General features: G+C 45.1%; 1 long non-coding RNA gene across 3 annotated transcripts; it reads left to right on the top strand.

Annotated features, from left to right (window-relative positions):
- Nucleotides 1-377: 377 nt before the first annotated feature.
- On the top strand, nucleotides 378-15149 carry LOC113593939 (uncharacterized). Of its 3 annotated transcripts, XR_008298738.1 has the most exons (4): nucleotides 378-908; nucleotides 1008-1173; nucleotides 4396-6891; nucleotides 14546-15149. It is a non-coding gene; the product is annotated as an uncharacterized LOC113593939 (long non-coding RNA). The 3 variants fall into 3 exon arrangements; XR_008298739.1 differs by lacking the exon at nucleotides 1008-1173; XR_003414316.2 differs by having other exon boundaries at nucleotides 378-1173.
- Nucleotides 15150-17403: the final 2254 nt, after the last annotated feature.

The following is a 17403-nucleotide window of genomic DNA, read 5'->3' as shown; positions in this document are numbered from 1 at the left end:
CCCTCCCTCCCTCCCTCCCTCCCTCTGTTTCTTTTTCTTTCTTTCTCCTCTTTCTTTCTTTCTTTCTTTCTTTGCTTTTCTTGAAGATTGTCATATGGTTCTTTCATTCCTCAGCACTTCCATCACTATCCTTGGATATTTTTTTTTTAATTTTTTTTTCAACATTTTTTATTTATTTTTGGGACAGAGAGAGAAAGAGCATGAACGGGGGAGGGGCAGAGAGAGAGGGAGACACAGAATTGGAAACAGGCTCCAGGCTCCGAGCCATCAGCCCAGAGCCTGACGCGAGGCTCGAATTCATGGACCGCGAGATGGTGACCTGGCTGAAGTCGGACGCCCAACCGACTGTGCCACCCAGGTGCCCCACTATCCTTGGATATTAACATTAAAATTTAGGTGCTTAAAAGTGCCTCTTATTACTGCTACGTCATCACCCCAAGTTGCACGATAAAGACACTGCATATGCACTCACCTTGCTGTCGCTGTCCTGGCCAATTCATTTGGCAGGAGTGAGACACTGACTGCTGCAACTCGCCGACACTTTGACATCTCAAGGTCCCGGCCAGGCCAGCAGAACGTGGTCCGTCTACCTTTGCACGGGGGTAGGTGTGGGTCCACTGACATTACCATGAAACCAGGAGAACAAAGCAAAACAAAACAAACAAAGGCTTCTGCTTTGCAATGTTTGTTAATATAAAGCTGTGTTGACACACTTTTTAATCTGTCAGCAGACCAACCCTGGAAGGTAGCCCATTTTGTTGGTGTGTTGACTTGTTTTTGTTCACCGAGATGGGAATATTCATTTATTGGAAGGGATGCGTATCGGGACAGCTCTGAAAAGGAAGCGGTAATGCGGGGCCCTGCCGTGCACCATCGCGGACAGGAGGGAGGAAGGAAGCAGTGGGGAGGTAGGCACCATTGACCTCTCGTGGCCTGACCCGCTGAAGGTGGCAGTATCTTGTGTTGACTTACGGTGTGGAAACTGTCCTCACCATATACCCCTGCAGGTAGAAGGGCACTCGAAAGATCATCCTGTTCTGTCCTGTGTACTCAGAACCTGTCCTGGTCAGTTTCTTGTCTCTACCTGAAGGCTGATGGTCTTTAAGTTCCAATTTCCCTCTCCTGGTGGACTGTGTCCAGACAGCTTTCGCTCACAGAGCAGACGTTCTCCGGGTGAGGGTCACCCCACTTCCTGGGTCAGTTCTTTGAGAGGCCACGCCTGGCTACATGCTGTATCTACCTGGCTACACGTATCAGGACCGCTTCCCAGCCAGCCTCACATCTTGCCTGAATTCCTGTGCTAGCTGGTGTCCCTGCTTCTACCCTTGTCCCAGATAATTCACTTTCCGTCTATACAAACTTTTGAAAGCAGGAGTCAGATCATATCATGCACTTACTTAAAATCCTCCAAAGGGTTACAGCAGATCAAGTCAAATCAAGTCAAATCACGCCCAGATTTCTTAAGGTATGTTACGGGTTGAACTGTGTCTTCCCCAAATGATGTTGAAGTCCTAACTTATTTGGAGGACTTGTTTGGAATCCACGTCTTTGCACGTGATCAAGATGTACTTAGTAGGGTAGGGCCATAGTCCAATATGACCGCTGTCCTTTTAAAAGGGAACTTTGGCTAAGAGACAGACATGCATGGAGGGAAGACAGAATGAACACACAGGGAGAATGGCATCAACAAGCCAAGGGATGCCTGAGGCCACCAGAAGCAGGAGAAAGGCCTGGAACGGTTTCTCCCTCACAGCCCCCAGAAGGAACCAAACCCTGCTGACACCTTGATCTTGACTTGCAGCCTCCAGAACTGTGAGAGAATAACTTTCCGTTCTTTAAACAGGAAATTAATACACTGGATGGCAAAGCCCCTGGAGTATTCTTACTCCCGACCCACTGTGCATTAATGCTTCTCGATTGGGGCAGCACGGGGGGAGGGGTTTTTGGTAGCTAGGACCAGGTGCTTTACTGGCATTTAATGGGCAGCGTGGCCAGGGATGCTAGACATCCCTAAATGCAGGGAAGAATCCCACACCATATTGCCACTCAAAGCCGCGCAGTGAATAACTGCAACACGCTGGCTGTCATCCAATTCTGTAAACCTTTCCCCTTTCCCAACAGCTCAGGGCCTTTGTACGAGCCGTTCCCTCTGCCTGGAAGGCTCCCTACCTGCTCTCCGTGTGGTTTAGATCTTGACTTAGATGCGATCTTCTCAGATAGACCCTCCAGACTGTAAACTATCCACTTGTCCACTCAATTTCATCAGTCTTTGAAAAAGCATTGCATTGACAGCGTTATCACTATTTGACTTTTTTAGAAAACCGATGAGATTATTTGTCTCCTCCCACTAGAATGTAAGCTTCCTGACAATAAAGACTGTGTTTGTATGCCCAGGATCTACAGCAGAGCCTGGCACGTAGATGGTGCTCACGTATAAATGTTGGTTGAATGAATCAGTCATGAGCCCTGAAGCTGGAGATCTATGAAAGCCTGGGGGTCAGGGGAGGGGAAGGAAGAGATGGGGAAAAAATAGGGTGGGATAGAGGGTGGGCTTGGTAAAGTGTGGGGGGAGAGGGGAGAAGGCGTTGGTAGGGTAGAGAATTTAACAGCAGCCAGACTTTCCAGAAAGTTCTCAGGCCATGGAACAAGAGTGCACAGATTCCTGGAAGAGCTTCCGGTGGAACAGCCTTGCTTCTTCATACAGGAAGGAATAGGCTTGTGGAGTTCATTATCCCCAGAATGGTGGAGCCTGGAAAACAGAACCAGCTCCTGTATGGTTTAAGAGGAACTCACAGGTGACGGTTGACATGTTGGCTTTTAATGGGTTATTGGGGTAATTGGGAGCCAGGTGGCAAAAACCCAGCTACAGAGTTGACATCGAGAAGGACAAGCGCACCGTCCGTGGAATACCCTTTCATGTCTCTGTGAGAGCCAGGACTGGGCTGCAGGGGGCCTAGACTTCCCCACTATGGCCATCGTTGGTTTTTAGAGGCTTGTCTCTTCCTGGAAAAGATATACGATATTCAACGAGCTTCTACAAGGACCTTGAAATGGAGTCATTTCAAAGGACATCCAGTCATGAAAACACTGTTATGTTTTTCAAGCCAGTTGCAGCCTTTACTTTTCCCTTAGAAGTCCTCTGTTTTACTTAGTTTGCTTTATATAAAGTTTCATTTTCCATCTTGTTGCACACTCAGAACTTTGGAGGCAAGAGACACATTCTCAACGGGGCGAGAGATGGCCTGCGTTGTAACTCTATCTCTGCTGCTAATTTGCTGGGTGACCTCTAGTGTTTTACTTAACCTTGGAAGGGCCTCAATTATTCTATAGATATTCGACGGAATACATTACACCCCAGGGGACCGGTGTGGTGAAAGAGTGCAATAATATATGTGAAAGCACATTGAGGAACTTTCTGTCTTGCCTTCCTTTTCCTTCATTTTGTTATTTCAACTCTTGCCCGAGACCCTTCCCTCCCAGGTGGCCCCTCACCTTTCTTACCACCTTTCCTTCACACAGACTTCCCAAACTTCAGTCAATCATGTCCCCAATTCACAATTTGTGATATGTTTGAGTACCAATCGCACTATTATTTGCTGAATATTGTCTTTAAATCGGCTGGCTCACTTTTTAACTTAACACGGTTCACTTGGAAAGGAAAAAATGGGGGCACTGGGGTGACTCAGTCAGTTGAGTGTCTGGCTCTTGATTTCGGCTCAGGTCGTGATCTCATGGGTTCGTGAGATCAAGCCCCACGTGGGGCTCTGCCCTGACAGTGCAGAGCCTCCTTGGGGTTCTCTCTCTCTCTCTCTCTCTCTCTCTCGCCCTCTGCCCCTTCCCAATCATGATCACGCACACTCTCTCTCTCAAAATAAATAAACAGGCTTTTTCATTACAAAAAAAAGAAAAGGCAAAAATGTGCATCTGTATATATAACGACAACCAGACCATAAGTTTTGTTGAGCATATTGTCTCCAACACACGTTGTTTCAGTACATGTTCATTACAGTTTAAAGAATAAAAACAGGGGCGCCTGGGTGGCGCAGTCGGTTAAGCGTCCGACTTCAGCCAGGTCACCATCTCGCGGTCCGTGAGCTCGAGCCCCGCGTCGGGCTCTGGGCTGATGGCTCGGAGCCTGGAACCTGTTTCCGATTCTGTGTCTCCCTCTCTCTCTGCCCCTCCCCTGTTCATGCTCTGTCTCTCTCTGTCCCAAAAATAAAATAAACGTTGAAAAAAAAAATTAAAAAAAAAAAAAAGAATAAAAACATTCGCGGAGTCCTGGCTTAAGTACCCCTCCTCAGTCACACCTTCTCCAGTGCACCCCCACTCTGACTAAGTCGGTCCCCCTGTCACATACACTTGTTTCCTCTTCTGTGACACTCTTTTCTCCCACAGGTGATCACCACCTCACATGTGCCTCCTCTGCTAGACTGTAAGCTCCATGTGGGCAGGAGCTGTGCTTCCACATCTAGGCTGTAGCATCATGCCTGGCGCATAAAAGGTATTCAGAAACATGTTGTGCAATTAGATAAAAAGTTCACCTATGTACTGACCAAGGAGTGTGTCAAGACTAGCAGAAAACTGCAATGCACGGCATGTTCTCTTTCTCCCATCCCTCTGCTTTCCAATCTGGGGACACTAGGGGTACTTGTGAGCAGCCTGGTCATAGCTCTGGGATACGTAGTTAGGAGTCTAGACACTTCCTCTATTGGTCCAAGTTTTAAGAGTTGATATGAACAGGGTAAAGAGCTTAGGGCTATGGCATTCTCAAAGCTATGAGTTCTTGGAATGTGTAAGTAACGGGTAATTGGCAACTTTTCCAGCCCAACAGACTTCTTCCCATATAAAGTATATTTCCACAGAGAGTGTTTTGTTGTTGTTGATCATGCCCGGGCAGTACTTAAATCTCCACAGAAACCCCAGAGGAGGCCCTAAACCTTATCTGTACCTGTTGTTCCCTTGACCTCCCACATCTGGTTCTGTTCTAAATTTCCACAAGTTTCCAAACGTCTGAGCAAGAGATCATGGCAGACATTGTAGATGTCTTGGCAAGTGTCTGGTTCTCCATGGGTACTGAGTCCCTGACAGAGGTTTTCTAGAAAAATGATGTGCTCCTTATCTATTTGCTAATTCCTTCCACATATCACAAGACTTTTCTGTAAATTCCCATCAGTCTTGACAAAGTTATCTTGTAGACTTATGTAGTGATTTTGATGGCTGCACAGAGCTGTTTGTCTTGTTCAGCACGAAATTAATAACACCACGATGGCACCTACTTTAGCACCAAACTTCTTAAACTCTCCTAATATACTAATCAGCATGTCAGGGAAATATTTTTTTTCTGGATAAAGACAAGCCTGGTGAAATGGATTAGACATTCACACGGCATTGCATAATTCAGCATGCCAGGGCGGTGCATACGATTTGCATTAATAGCCAGCGCTGGAAGCTGCTGCTCATAGGTTTCTCTCATTAGGTCGAATATCGAAGATTCCAGACTGTCAATCAATTACAGTAATTTCCTTTTCCATATTTATTCCATCACTATCATTGACAGCTACCATTAAGTGACATTAATACAATACAATATCATCTCGCATTTCTACAGAGCGTCTCAGGGTGCCTAACGGTTCCACTCCAGCCAAGAAATCACATTACCAAGGACAAAGTACCCTCATTCTCGAGGTGGAAAATAGGCTGCCAACTCTTGGAACCAGTGGGAGTTGCCCAGAATCTCTGGAGATGCTCTTGACTTCCGGGCAAGGGGGTTTATTTTTTTGTTGTCTGAAAATACCCGAGGCTGGGTCTCTGGCGAATGGGGCGGCTTAATGGGTAGTGATGACTTTCCAGGGACCCCACTCACCTACATCCCCTGCCTCTTCTCACCCTTGACTTAGGACGTGTTTACAGGGCAGAGGGGGCCCTTGTGGAAGAATGTGGTTCTTCCTTAGAAGGGCTGCAGTTACCATATGCTACTCTCTTGCAGGGCTTTCTTCCTCCATACCCGCCCCCCCACCCCGCCCAACCACCGACAATACCATCGGCACTTTGACTCAGAATGCAACAAAGCCCTCCTTTGCCAGACAAATTATTCATATATGCTAAGATGCCAGCGTTGGTATATCCTCCCTTCTCCTTCTGTCGCTTCTGTAGTCAGTGATAATCTGGATTGTGCTACACAGAAGCCATCTCTGTTGCCCAAGTGTCACCAACTGAATCTACAGAATATTCCTTTGCTCGGTTTTGGGTGACAGGAGGGCTTCCAGATAAATTATAGAATGCCCAAGTTATATTTGAATTTCAGATACACGATAATTTTTTTTAGTATAAATATGCTCCAAATACCGCGTAGAACATGCAAAGATGTTCATCATTTCTCTGAAATGCAAATTTAACTGAGCATCCTGTTTTGTTTTGTTTTGTTTTGTTTTGTTTCGTTTCATTTCCAAATCTGGCAACCCCACCCATCAGGTGAGTCAAAGGCTTCAGAACCAAGCCAATCAAGCTACTGAAATCCTAGGAGAAGTCAAATCAAGACAGCACATCTACATTGAGCTGAAGTATTTGCAAAGTGCCGTGCTCACAGCTGTGGGAGATGCAACACCGTGTCAGATCTGGCGAGAAAATAGAACAGGAGAGGAATGGCCACAGGCCAGAGAGAGACTACGGTACGAGTGTAAAAAGTTTGGCTCAAGAACTATGGAAAAGCAAAATAGTAGGAAGGATGTTTCTAGTGGTTCTCTTCATCCATAACCTTTTGTGATGGCTTCTTGCAAAGTGCGGCTTCTGCTCCACAGCTCGGGAGGAGGCTGGCGAGACCGGAGAAGAACATTCTCTGACACGCAAGGAGGCTTGTGGGCACAGCACCTGCCTTAGTCTTTTATTGCTGAGGTAAAGCAAACATCAACTTGATTGATGATCTGGGAGAGCCTGGGGGAAACAATCAATAGGTATTTGTGGACTGGATGACTGACAGATTTTTGAGTAGGGAGTGCATGATGAAAGGTATTGTACCAAGACTATTTTGGAGGTGTTGTGTGGGAGAACAGAGGGACTAAGGCCCCTCTGATAAGTGGGGGGGAAATCAGCCATCTGCTCTGATGGGCCGGCCGTGCCTAAGCATCCACACTGGGTAACACACCTGACCTTGCCATCCCTCCTCGCTCTATCACCTAGCATCAGGTAGCTTAGGGTGCCTCGAGCACTCATGATTATTGGAGCAAATTATTATTTCTCTGCTGCTTCTGAGAGCTGGAAGAATAATTATACACTGGGGGAGGGAAGTATGGAAAAAAAAAAGGGGCAGGATTGGGGCAGAGAGAGGACAACATTAAAAAAAAAGTAACTTAAAGAAAAAATGGATGGGTTGGAGAGTAGGGTGTCATTCTTTTTGTTTCAGTCTGTTTTTAATTTTCTGACAATTACTATTTGTGTGGTTGGGGTTAAGGAACTATCTGCCTTGTACTTTTGTTTCTGTTTCTGTATGGCAAACTTCATTCTTATTTTTAATGGCTTTTCAAGCTGTGAAGAAACTTTATCGAGTATCCAGCAGCAAGAGCAGAGCCAAGACTGGAGAACAGGTCTTTCTTGCTCCAAGACTTGTCCTGATTCGCTGCCTCGGTGGCTGTCTCCCAGCCGAAAAGCTACTCTCCGGTTTCACAGATGTGCTTGTTGACGAAACCACACAGATGATCTATTGCTTTCACGTGCCTTCACTGTACTCTATTTTAGTGTTTGGTACAAAAAAAAGAAACTTACTGTCTGGATTCAGCATGACCTAGTCTGCCTCTGTGATATGATTTATTTGCAAAGGGATCAAAACATAGACTCCCTTCGATCTTGTAACCTAGAAGGCCAACCCCTTTGGAAAAAAATCGTATTTAAGGCAGTGGTAAAGAGATTATCTGGTTATTTGGTAAAATAGTCAACCATAATATTCCACAAAAAGAACTCTAATCCAATGACAACCCATAGAAAGAAACAGCAACAGAACAATGGAAGTATGTGTGATCCTTTGAAAGACTTGCGTCTGAGGAGGACGGGAAGGCTTTTGAGATCCTGGGAGAGGAAAAGGATATCAGAGCTGAAAAGGATCGTTGTGATCCTTAAAGCTGCTTGAAGGTTGGGAAGGAACAAATGAGACCATACCCACATAATAAAACTAAGGTGATCATACTTCTCCCACAGAGCCTGTTTGGTAACCAAGAATGAGTAAGTGACTCAAGAATTTAAAAATTTAGTAAAAGAAGAAGGGATCCAACCTACAAATTCCCCTCCTCTCTCTCCTTCCCTTGTGCTTTGTGTCCCCGGGTTCTTTGTAACTTAAATAATTAGTAGTTAATAAAAAGGTAACTGCTACTCATGCTTTTGCCCTTGCGGCAACCTTGAAGCGAGGCTCTGCATTTCCGTGTGTTTCCCTCAACAAAAATTCACTCCACAACAGAGATTGTACTGAAGATTTAATTTATTTTTTATGATTTTTAAGTTTTAATTTTTAAAAAATATTTTATTTTTAAGTAACCTCTACACCCAACGTGGGGCTTGAACTCACGACCCAGAGATCAAGAGTTTCCCTGCTCCACGGACTGAGCCAGCCGGGCACCCCTGTATTTTTAAATTTTAATGTTAATTTCAGTGTAATTAACCTACCGTGTCATATTAGTTTCGGTGCAAAATGGAGTGATTGGACAATCCTCTACGTTTCCCAGCGCTTGTCAAGATAAGCTGTACTGAAGATTTTATAAGGAAAACTGAAGAGGGGATTTACATCTCACAGCGTTCAGACTTCACTTCTCAATTTGCTGTCAAGCTCTCTCCTCTCAATTTTATTCTCAGCTGTTGGCCTTTGTATCTTTTAAGCCTTCCACAGAGTCATTTCTCAAAGTCTACGAGTTAGTGAATTCTAACCCCCATCCCTATGATTCTTTTGCAGAAAAATTTAGCTATTTCTCACCTCTCTCAGTCCTTCGCACCAGCCACCCACAGCACCGTGGGCACTCAGCCTTAGATTAGGTTTTATCAGAGCATTCCTCCTTAAAATGCACATCTCTGCTTCTTGCAAGGGATTCATGTAAAACTGCTAAGGAAAATGAGATTTTCTTTGCAGCGCCACAGGGACATAATTTATAAGGGAGCAATCAATGTCTGGCAACATTTACCATCTGCTTCGGATTTCTTAGTTTTTAGGTTACTTGCTGACTTCTCCAAAGCTAGAGGTTGGGCTTGGTGGCCGTGGAGATAAATCGACTCCTGTCTGATCACTTTTAGAGGATGACATCAGTCCTTTCCTCACTGTTGAGTGTTCGCAAAGAATTCTGAGTGATATTTACTCCAGTAGCTGGGAGAGAAAATGACCTTCTGTTCTGTAATTTCTCCATCCATGGGGAGTGGCCAACCACCTTTCTTTCCTTCTCTTTTTTAGGGGCTACCCTCCTTGGAATTTCCCCACTGTCTCTCATGGGGATCATGAACTTTGGCTTTCCTTGTGATGCGAATTCCTTTATGACCACACTAAATCTCAGACTCTAAGAGCTTAGAATTACTGTGTTAATTTTCAGATTTTGATATTATTGGTTGCTTATCCTCTTGGAAACACTGGAGAGTCTCCTGCATATGGCCCTTGGGAACTCCAAGATGTTTGCTCCAAAGTTGTCTTGTGAAAATTCTTTCCCCCTCGACGGTAACCCACCCTCTTGGAGTTTTATGTTATTTTCACATGAATGGTACTCACTAAGAGTCACGTTTTCTGATGTGAAAATCATGCTTGACATATACTTGACATGTACCAGACTATCCAAGATGTTTGTTAAATACATCTGGAAAGCTCAGCATATGTTGTTGGGTTTTAGACCCATGTAAGGAGCGCCTTCTCAGAGGCCATTGCATTTCCCTGCTCATCATTTGTCTTCCTGATTTCTGTCACTTTTCTCTTCCCCTTCTGACTCACCTGTGATATTCTTTAATCACCTCGTCACTATTTGATTGGTGATTCTGCTCAAGCCCAAGAATTTTGCCCCCTCTTTCTCAACTTATTGGTTTCTATGGTGCATCTTCCTTTTCAATATTTCTTTCTAGGTCAGACATGTCCCCTCGCCATTCTTCCTCTGATTTGACGTATGTCACCTCCTAAGGCATATCAGCTGCCATATGCCATCCCCTCCCCGTGCACCTGCTCCCTCCCCACCAGACCTTCCAGTAGCTACGGCTGCCCAGTAATTCCATGTCCTCCTTCTCACTGGGCTTCATTTTGATCCTTGTCATTCAAGGGGTAACCGTGCAGTGATCTTTCCCCTTCTCTGTCCACTGAGTTCATGTACAACTTACAATCCAAACAGTTTCTGGTTGTTGGCTTGCCTGACTGTAACCTCTGCTATTTAGTCTTGCTGTCTGTCCCTTCCTCCAGATACTCCCGGTCATCTTTCATCTCTGGGGTGGTCAGTAGTCACCCCAAGTTGTTTCTTTTTCTTTCTTTCCTTTCGTTCCCTTCTCATGATTTTTTTGACCATTCTTTATTCTTTTTTTTTTTTAATTTTGAATAATCATGGATGTGTAAAAAGTAGCAATGAGAGCAAAGATAGCCCAGACCCCGTACCCTTTTCCCAGTCTTCCCCACGCTCACATTGTACATAATTGGAGTATGATATCAGAACCAGGAAATGGGTGTTTGTACACGGCGTGGGAGGAGTTCTATGCCATTCTATCATATGTGTAGATTCATGGAACCATCAACACGCAGAGCTATTCTATCACCACGGATATCTCCTTCATGCTACACGTTTTTAATCATACTCACTCACCATCCCTGCCCCCATGACAACTGCTAATCCATTTCCCAGTTCTATAATTTTGCCATTTTGAGAGTGCTGCCTAAACGCTGTTGTATCATATGTGACCTATTGAGACTTGCTTTTTTCTCATTCAGCATAATTCCCTTGCAGTCTGTCCCAGCTGTTGTTTGTATCGATAGGTGACCCTTTTTTATTCCCGACTAGCATTCCATGGCGTAGATGTACATTGGCCCATTGAAGGCCATTTTGATTGTTCCTAGTTTTTGCCCAACAAATAATATTTTCTCCCTTTTTGTATTTTTCTTTCAGGCTGCTACTTATAGCAGATGTTTGCAGGAAAAGAAAACTTTTTGTAAAGGAAGACTTACCCATTGGTTCTTATAACTAGTGGAGACCCGTAGGTATAACCTAGAGTTATTGACAATGTAGAGAAACAGTTTTCTTTTCGGAGATAGCATTGGTTTTTTGTCTTGGCATCTGGACTTAAACCTTCCGGTCCATTCTTGTTTGTCAGCAAATACCCTGTGTGGGGTGAATGCACTCGCCTTCGCCTCCACAGCGGTGTTCCAATATAAATTTTGATCACAAACAAAAATGAGGTTTCGTTATTTTAAGTTAGGATGTTCATTTTAAATGACTACATGGTTGCAAGGGCTTTGGTGCCTGTTCAAGAAAGCCTTCAAGTTATTTCTGGCAAAACAGATTGAAACTAGTGGCCTTTAGAACTCAGTACTCAAGGGAAACAAGGCAAGCTGCGTTTGGCTCGAAGGTGGGGTCACCCAGTGGCATTTGCTAAAGGAAAAAATTTGTAGGCTTATTTTCCAAATGAGTTTAAGGTTCAGTATTTTGTTAGCTCTGCATGTGTTTGAGAGGGAACTCCTGGACGCTGGTGGGTAGGTTCATCTTGGTTCTAGTAAATGAGTGGATTGGCCTGACATTTTTGGCATGCGTCAATGAAGGATGACATAGGGTTTCCCTGCTGTGAGTAACTTGGCTTCATTTTATGTTTGAAGATTTCACATATTTGCATAATGTCCCAGTTGAGGTGATTATATGGCAGAGGAATAAAAGTGTAAATATTCAAATGTTAGCGGACACTTGAGAGTCTTTCAGAGCGAAAGGGGATTTAACACATGTGAAACAGAAGTTTGGACTGGCACGTTAAGATTTTTTTTCGGGGGCGGGGGTTCCTTACAGTTTGCAGGAAATTTATAGTTTTGATCCTTTAAAACTGTCATCAGAGCCTTCTCTCTTTTATAAAGTTTCTAGGTCTTGGGGACATTCAATTTTGGTTAACACATTGGAGAAAGTAAGATCCCACTCCCTATCCCTCCCCCACCTCCCCACCGCTTCCCTCCCCTAAATTTGAATGCTCCGTAACACCTGGGAGATTAGAATGCCGCCTATTCATGTAAACTGTATCAGGAAGAACTGAAATCACTTTGTAGCTTTATCTACTGAAGCCCTAATTTCCTTCCAGGTAGGCAGAGGAAGGTGGATAGGCCCTGTGGATCTCTGCATTGAGTGACGAGCTCTGAGTCACCAAAGTGAGTCACTGGCAAATGGGGATGACGCTTTCCACCCAGGCTGATGTTCTCAGACTGGCGTTTTCAGCATTTGTTTTTACCATATCCCAAGTAAGTCTCGTGAGATGACTCTCAGATTCACATGAAAGTTTTGAACGACTTTTAACCCAAAAAGCTGAAAAGGCAAAAACAAAACCGCCATTGGAAGGTTTCTTTGGAGGCATTCTAGAAAAGTCCATTCCAAGGCAGCGTTGTAGCTCAAGAAAGTTTGGCACATGGCTGTCAATGAGGATTTGTCGCAACCGCTCCGAACGAGAACGAGGCCAAGAACGAGAACCAGGGCATTCAGGGTAAAAAGGAGGGGAAATCCAGTGGTCTCTCTTTCAAAAAAAGTTGCTGATCAGAGTTCTTGGGCTCGCCTTTAGTAATACTGTGAACATTGCAGTAATCAGAATTCTGCATTAATCAGTCTTTCTGCACATCTGCAACGTGAAGACTGATACTGGTAATGATGACTCAGGCGTGAAACGTCTTGGCTCTGAATGACCGAAAACCAGATTTCACCGAGCTTGTTGTGGTGTTGGTGTTTATGCCTGCCACCATATTTGAATCCTGTAAAGAGTGAGAGCATCTGTGACTTGCCACGGTGGCAGTCTAATAAGGACGGTATTTCGTTCGCTGGTGCTTCTGGGTCGTGGAATTTCCAGTTATATCCTCCCAGGCAGTGGGGCTTCTAAGCACACAACCATCCAGAGGCCTGCTGGGGCCTGGCTTTTATCACACCAAGCATTTCAAAAACAACGGTGGGGATCTGAGAGAGCGATAGTGCTAGAAGCTGAGAAGTGGGACAGAGCAACGGCAAGAAAGTTTAGCCAGCGCCTACTATGTGCCAAGCACCGTGCGAGGGGCTTTGATCCATGTTGTTTCATTTGTCACTGAGACACGACAACTGACAAGCGACGGGAGCGTCACCAGGGGAGGTCTGGGGTGGTGTGGTTGAGGAGCAAAGCCTCAGAAGACACGTGTAGAGGTCAGGGTGCTTGCGGCGGCAGCTACTAGAACACGGGAAAGTGGCGTAAGTGGTACGGACATATATTGACTCAGAAGAGGTCCATCCAGTGGCTCAGTATGATCATAAGAACCCAGGTTCTCGCCATCTCTGTCTGAAGGCCCTAGGGAAGATGCCTTTAGAAGTCCTTCCTCACCTTTTCCAGCTTCTGGTAATTCCTTGGCTTGTGGCTGTTCAACTCCAATCTCTGCCTCTGTCTTCACATGGCCTTCTTCTCTCCATGTCTCTGTCTCCACGTGCTGTCCATTTCTGTCTCTCATAGGGACACTTGTCATTGGATTAGGACCCTCCAGACAATCCAGGATGATCTCATCTCAAAATCCTTAACTTAATTGCAGCTGCAAAGACCACGTCCCCACATAAAGTTACCTTCACAGGTTCTGGGATGTGAACACATTTTTTTTCGAAGGCCACCACTCAGCCCACTACGATGGCCTCATTTTTTTTTCTCAGATGGTGGGTATGGACGTATCTGACAAGGATGGAACTTCCTGTCATCAGTTCTTGGCTTCCAACCCAAGGATTGGCGTTATCACCAAAATGAACTGCTTACAAAAAGACGAGTTGCAGATACCAGAAAGGATAGACTCTATCCCACAGAATCATCTCATTTCTTGGTTTATTGATTGCCCCATGCAACGTACATGTATGGGAAAGAGCTTCTGAGATATACCAGTGAGTGACCGTCAATTTCTTTAGACTGTATCTCTAAGTGTTCTTGAATCTTTTGTACCCCTTCCTTAATGTCTCCACCGCCTTACCAAATCCCCATCATTTGTCACCTGGATTATGTCTTACTTGTCCCTATTCTCCCCAGCCTCCTTTCTCCATATTGCTGCCTGAGGAGCTGCCTGAAATTCCAGTTGGGCGTTTCTTGCCTGGTGCTAGATTGCTTTTGTTTGTCCCTGCAAAGCCATCCTTCTACACCTGGCCTTTTTCCTCCAAAGCTCCTTCTCCCTCTGGCTTCTGGTTGGGTTTGGCGATGGGGGCACTGGTGAGATGAGGTGGGAGGCGTGGGAGCAAGGAGAGGGGCCATTCGTCTCCCTCACTCCTTCCCTGGAGGTCCTTGCACCCGGCATCCCTCAGTCGATGCCCCCATTAGGAGAATTCTCACATGGCTGCCTTCCAAGTTTTAATCACTGTCTCTCTCCTCACCCTTCCAGGCCCAAGGATGGCAACAGGACCTCTTGTGGTTTCCCGACGCCCTGCCTACACCTTTGAACATAACCCCATCGTCAACTCTTCTTGAATTACCCATCTCAGTGTTTCTTGCCTGCACCATGACTGATACAGCCGGGCTGTAAACACGTCACTGACTCTACCTTGCCCACAGGAGGAAGCAACATCCCACAGGAGGGGGGCAAGATTCCACCCTTGCCACATCTTGAGACACGCTTTCCGCACGCTGGCGGACATGTGGTTTCCTGAACGCAAGGTGTTCTTTTTCTTCTTGGAGATTCTGTAACTGATGATTTCTTTCCTGGCTTAGCTGCCTGGACAGTGTCTTTTCTTCCTTCAAGACTGTTCAGGGATCACCTGTTGATTTTTTTCTGACTTTCCTAGGCAGGATGGGCTGCTTCCTCTTCTATGCTCCCTTATCACATTATACGCATGCCCATTAAAGCTCTTTTCGTTGCTGCGAGTTTTTGTTCCTATGTCTGCTTTCCAACCAGTCTTGGAATCCTCTGAGTGTATTCTGTTTTCCTTTGTTCTCCGAGTACCTGCTGTTGTCCCTGGTGGGCTTAATAAACATATTTTGAATGACTATATTTTTCTTTATTCACTATATTACTACTTGCTCATACAAAGATTACTGCAATAAATTACCACGTTCGTATGCAACTGTGCACATTGTTTTCTCTTTTGGTGAATATTACTTGGGTTTTTCCTCATGACCACTCTGAGAGATGGGTTGATAGGAAGTAAATTCCCCTCTGTCACCTAAATTGCTGGTGGCAGAACTATGCCGGGAACCTAGACTTCTCGTCAGGAATTTGTTTGCCTTTTCATTAGACCATGCTGCCTCCTGAGATGCCAGATTAAAGCAACGACAACAGAACCAGAGGTATGCTAGATGAATGAGCACTACCCGAAGGGTCACTTCAGACGGAAGGCAGCTCAAGCTGCTGTAGAGATAACTCCATGTGATTGCAAACACATGTCAGGAAGGCTGTGTAGACAGGTGGTCGTAGAAGGGTCCTAACGAATGGAACTGGTCACATTAGCTAACTTCCTGTTGTTTGAGAATGATGTCTGATATAGACTCCAGAGACCATTGACAGAACATACAGTTGGATTAAAATTAGGATGTGAACATCAAAAAGGAGTATTCTGTGACCCCAGGGAAGGGCTGGCAACCAATGGGGAAAGGCATGGACTGTTTCTGTAATTCAAACCATATCCCATGAGAAAGTAATTTTTAGACAGCAGCACAAAGAAAGGTAAATTTAAGAGCATTGGGGACAATTTCTGTATCAATAGAAGGCTTAAAAGTTCTTCCTTCTGTCCGCCTTAGGGGAGAAGCAGTATGTTGAAAGCCCAGCGAATGAGGTAAGGAACATTCACGGAGATGCAATTCGAGAATTTCTGCGGGGAAAAGGAATCTTACAAGTCACCCAGTGCTAGGCTTTGGATGTTTGACTCTTTTCCAACAGGAAGGAAAAGATGAAGTCTGGATGCTCCAAGTGGTAGAGGGTCAGGACAGACCCCGTTTTAGACGTGGCACATGGCCACTATCTCACATGCTCCTTGCAACGCTGACGGTGTCAGAACATTCGTGTGATCCCCGTGGGTCCGTGTCAGAACCTCAGAATCAGCCTTTGGTTAACTGAAACACTCCTTAGTTGCTTGGACCTCTGTCCCTGTTCTTCATGGAAGGCCGAGAGGTGAGTTAACAGAAAATAAAGGAAATAAAATACATTTCTACGGAGCCAGCCTTATCTCTTCAACTTCTTCAACCTCAAAATGTTTATATCTCTTAACCCAATCATTCCCTTATTGAGAATTTATCTTCGCGATATAATAAAAGTTACAGGCCAAGATCCAGAAGGAAATCTTCCTGTCCAACAATAAGGAAAACATTAGTTAAACCCAATTAAAAGACTTCCATGCGGTTATTTAAATCACGTGTTTGAAAAACATTTAGGGGCATGGAGACGTTTATGATCCGAATCGTAAGACAAGATAGAAACCTGCACCTATGGCATAATCTTTCCGATCTTTTGAAAGCTCCTTTCTCTCTGTCTAAATACGTCTGTCTATAAATAGAAAAATACCGGAAGGAAAACCGTCAAAACGTTAATTACGGTTATCTCTGGATGGTGGGATTTTGAGATTATTTTATTTTTCCTTTGTACTTAATCCATTTTCCAAACTCATAGTATAAATCAGAAAAATAAAAAAAAAAAAAAACACCCTACAAACAATATTGAAAATCCTTCTCTGGCTTTTCCCTTATTTCCAAGCTAAAATCCAGACTCGTTAGCACAGCAAATGGGCTTCTTAATGATCTGGCTGCCCGCTCTCCTGGCTCATTTTTTCCCTGCTCCTCTCATTAGGTCCTGTCTTCCAACATGCCTCATGAGTCTGCCGGATGCCTGGTGGTTTTCCGAATGTGTGATGCTTTCTGAAGGTTCCTTGCCTTGGCTCGTTGCTGTTCTTTCTGCCTAGAACACTCTTCTCTCCTTGTCAGTATTTGCAGGCTCTGAAACTCAGCTCCACCCCTCCTTTCTTCTGGAAAACCTCCCAGAGGGGAGGCTGTGGTGTTTGCCCCGTCTCCCCTCTCCCCTTCATGGCCGATGTGCTCATTCCCCAAGCATGAGGGCAGGGGGTGCCCGCTGCCGGCTCACAGATGAATCCCTCCCCTGGCCTCCACTTGGGCGAGGTCCTGTGGGACAGCCCACATCCAATGAGTGGTCAAGGCAAGGCACCGAGCCTCATGGCGAGTCCGCCATAGCTCTGAAAGGCCATCTCAGCTTTCTATCTCCCTGAGGGATGAGCCAAAGCCCCCTTGGCAACTGCA

Source organism: Acinonyx jubatus, chromosome B2 (assembly GCF_027475565.1).
Source record: "Acinonyx jubatus isolate Ajub_Pintada_27869175 chromosome B2, VMU_Ajub_asm_v1.0, whole genome shotgun sequence".
NCBI lineage: Eukaryota > Metazoa > Chordata > Mammalia > Carnivora > Felidae > Acinonyx > Acinonyx jubatus.
The sequence above is the reverse complement of the archived record's forward strand: the minus strand, read 5'-3'. Positions and strand labels throughout refer to the sequence as shown.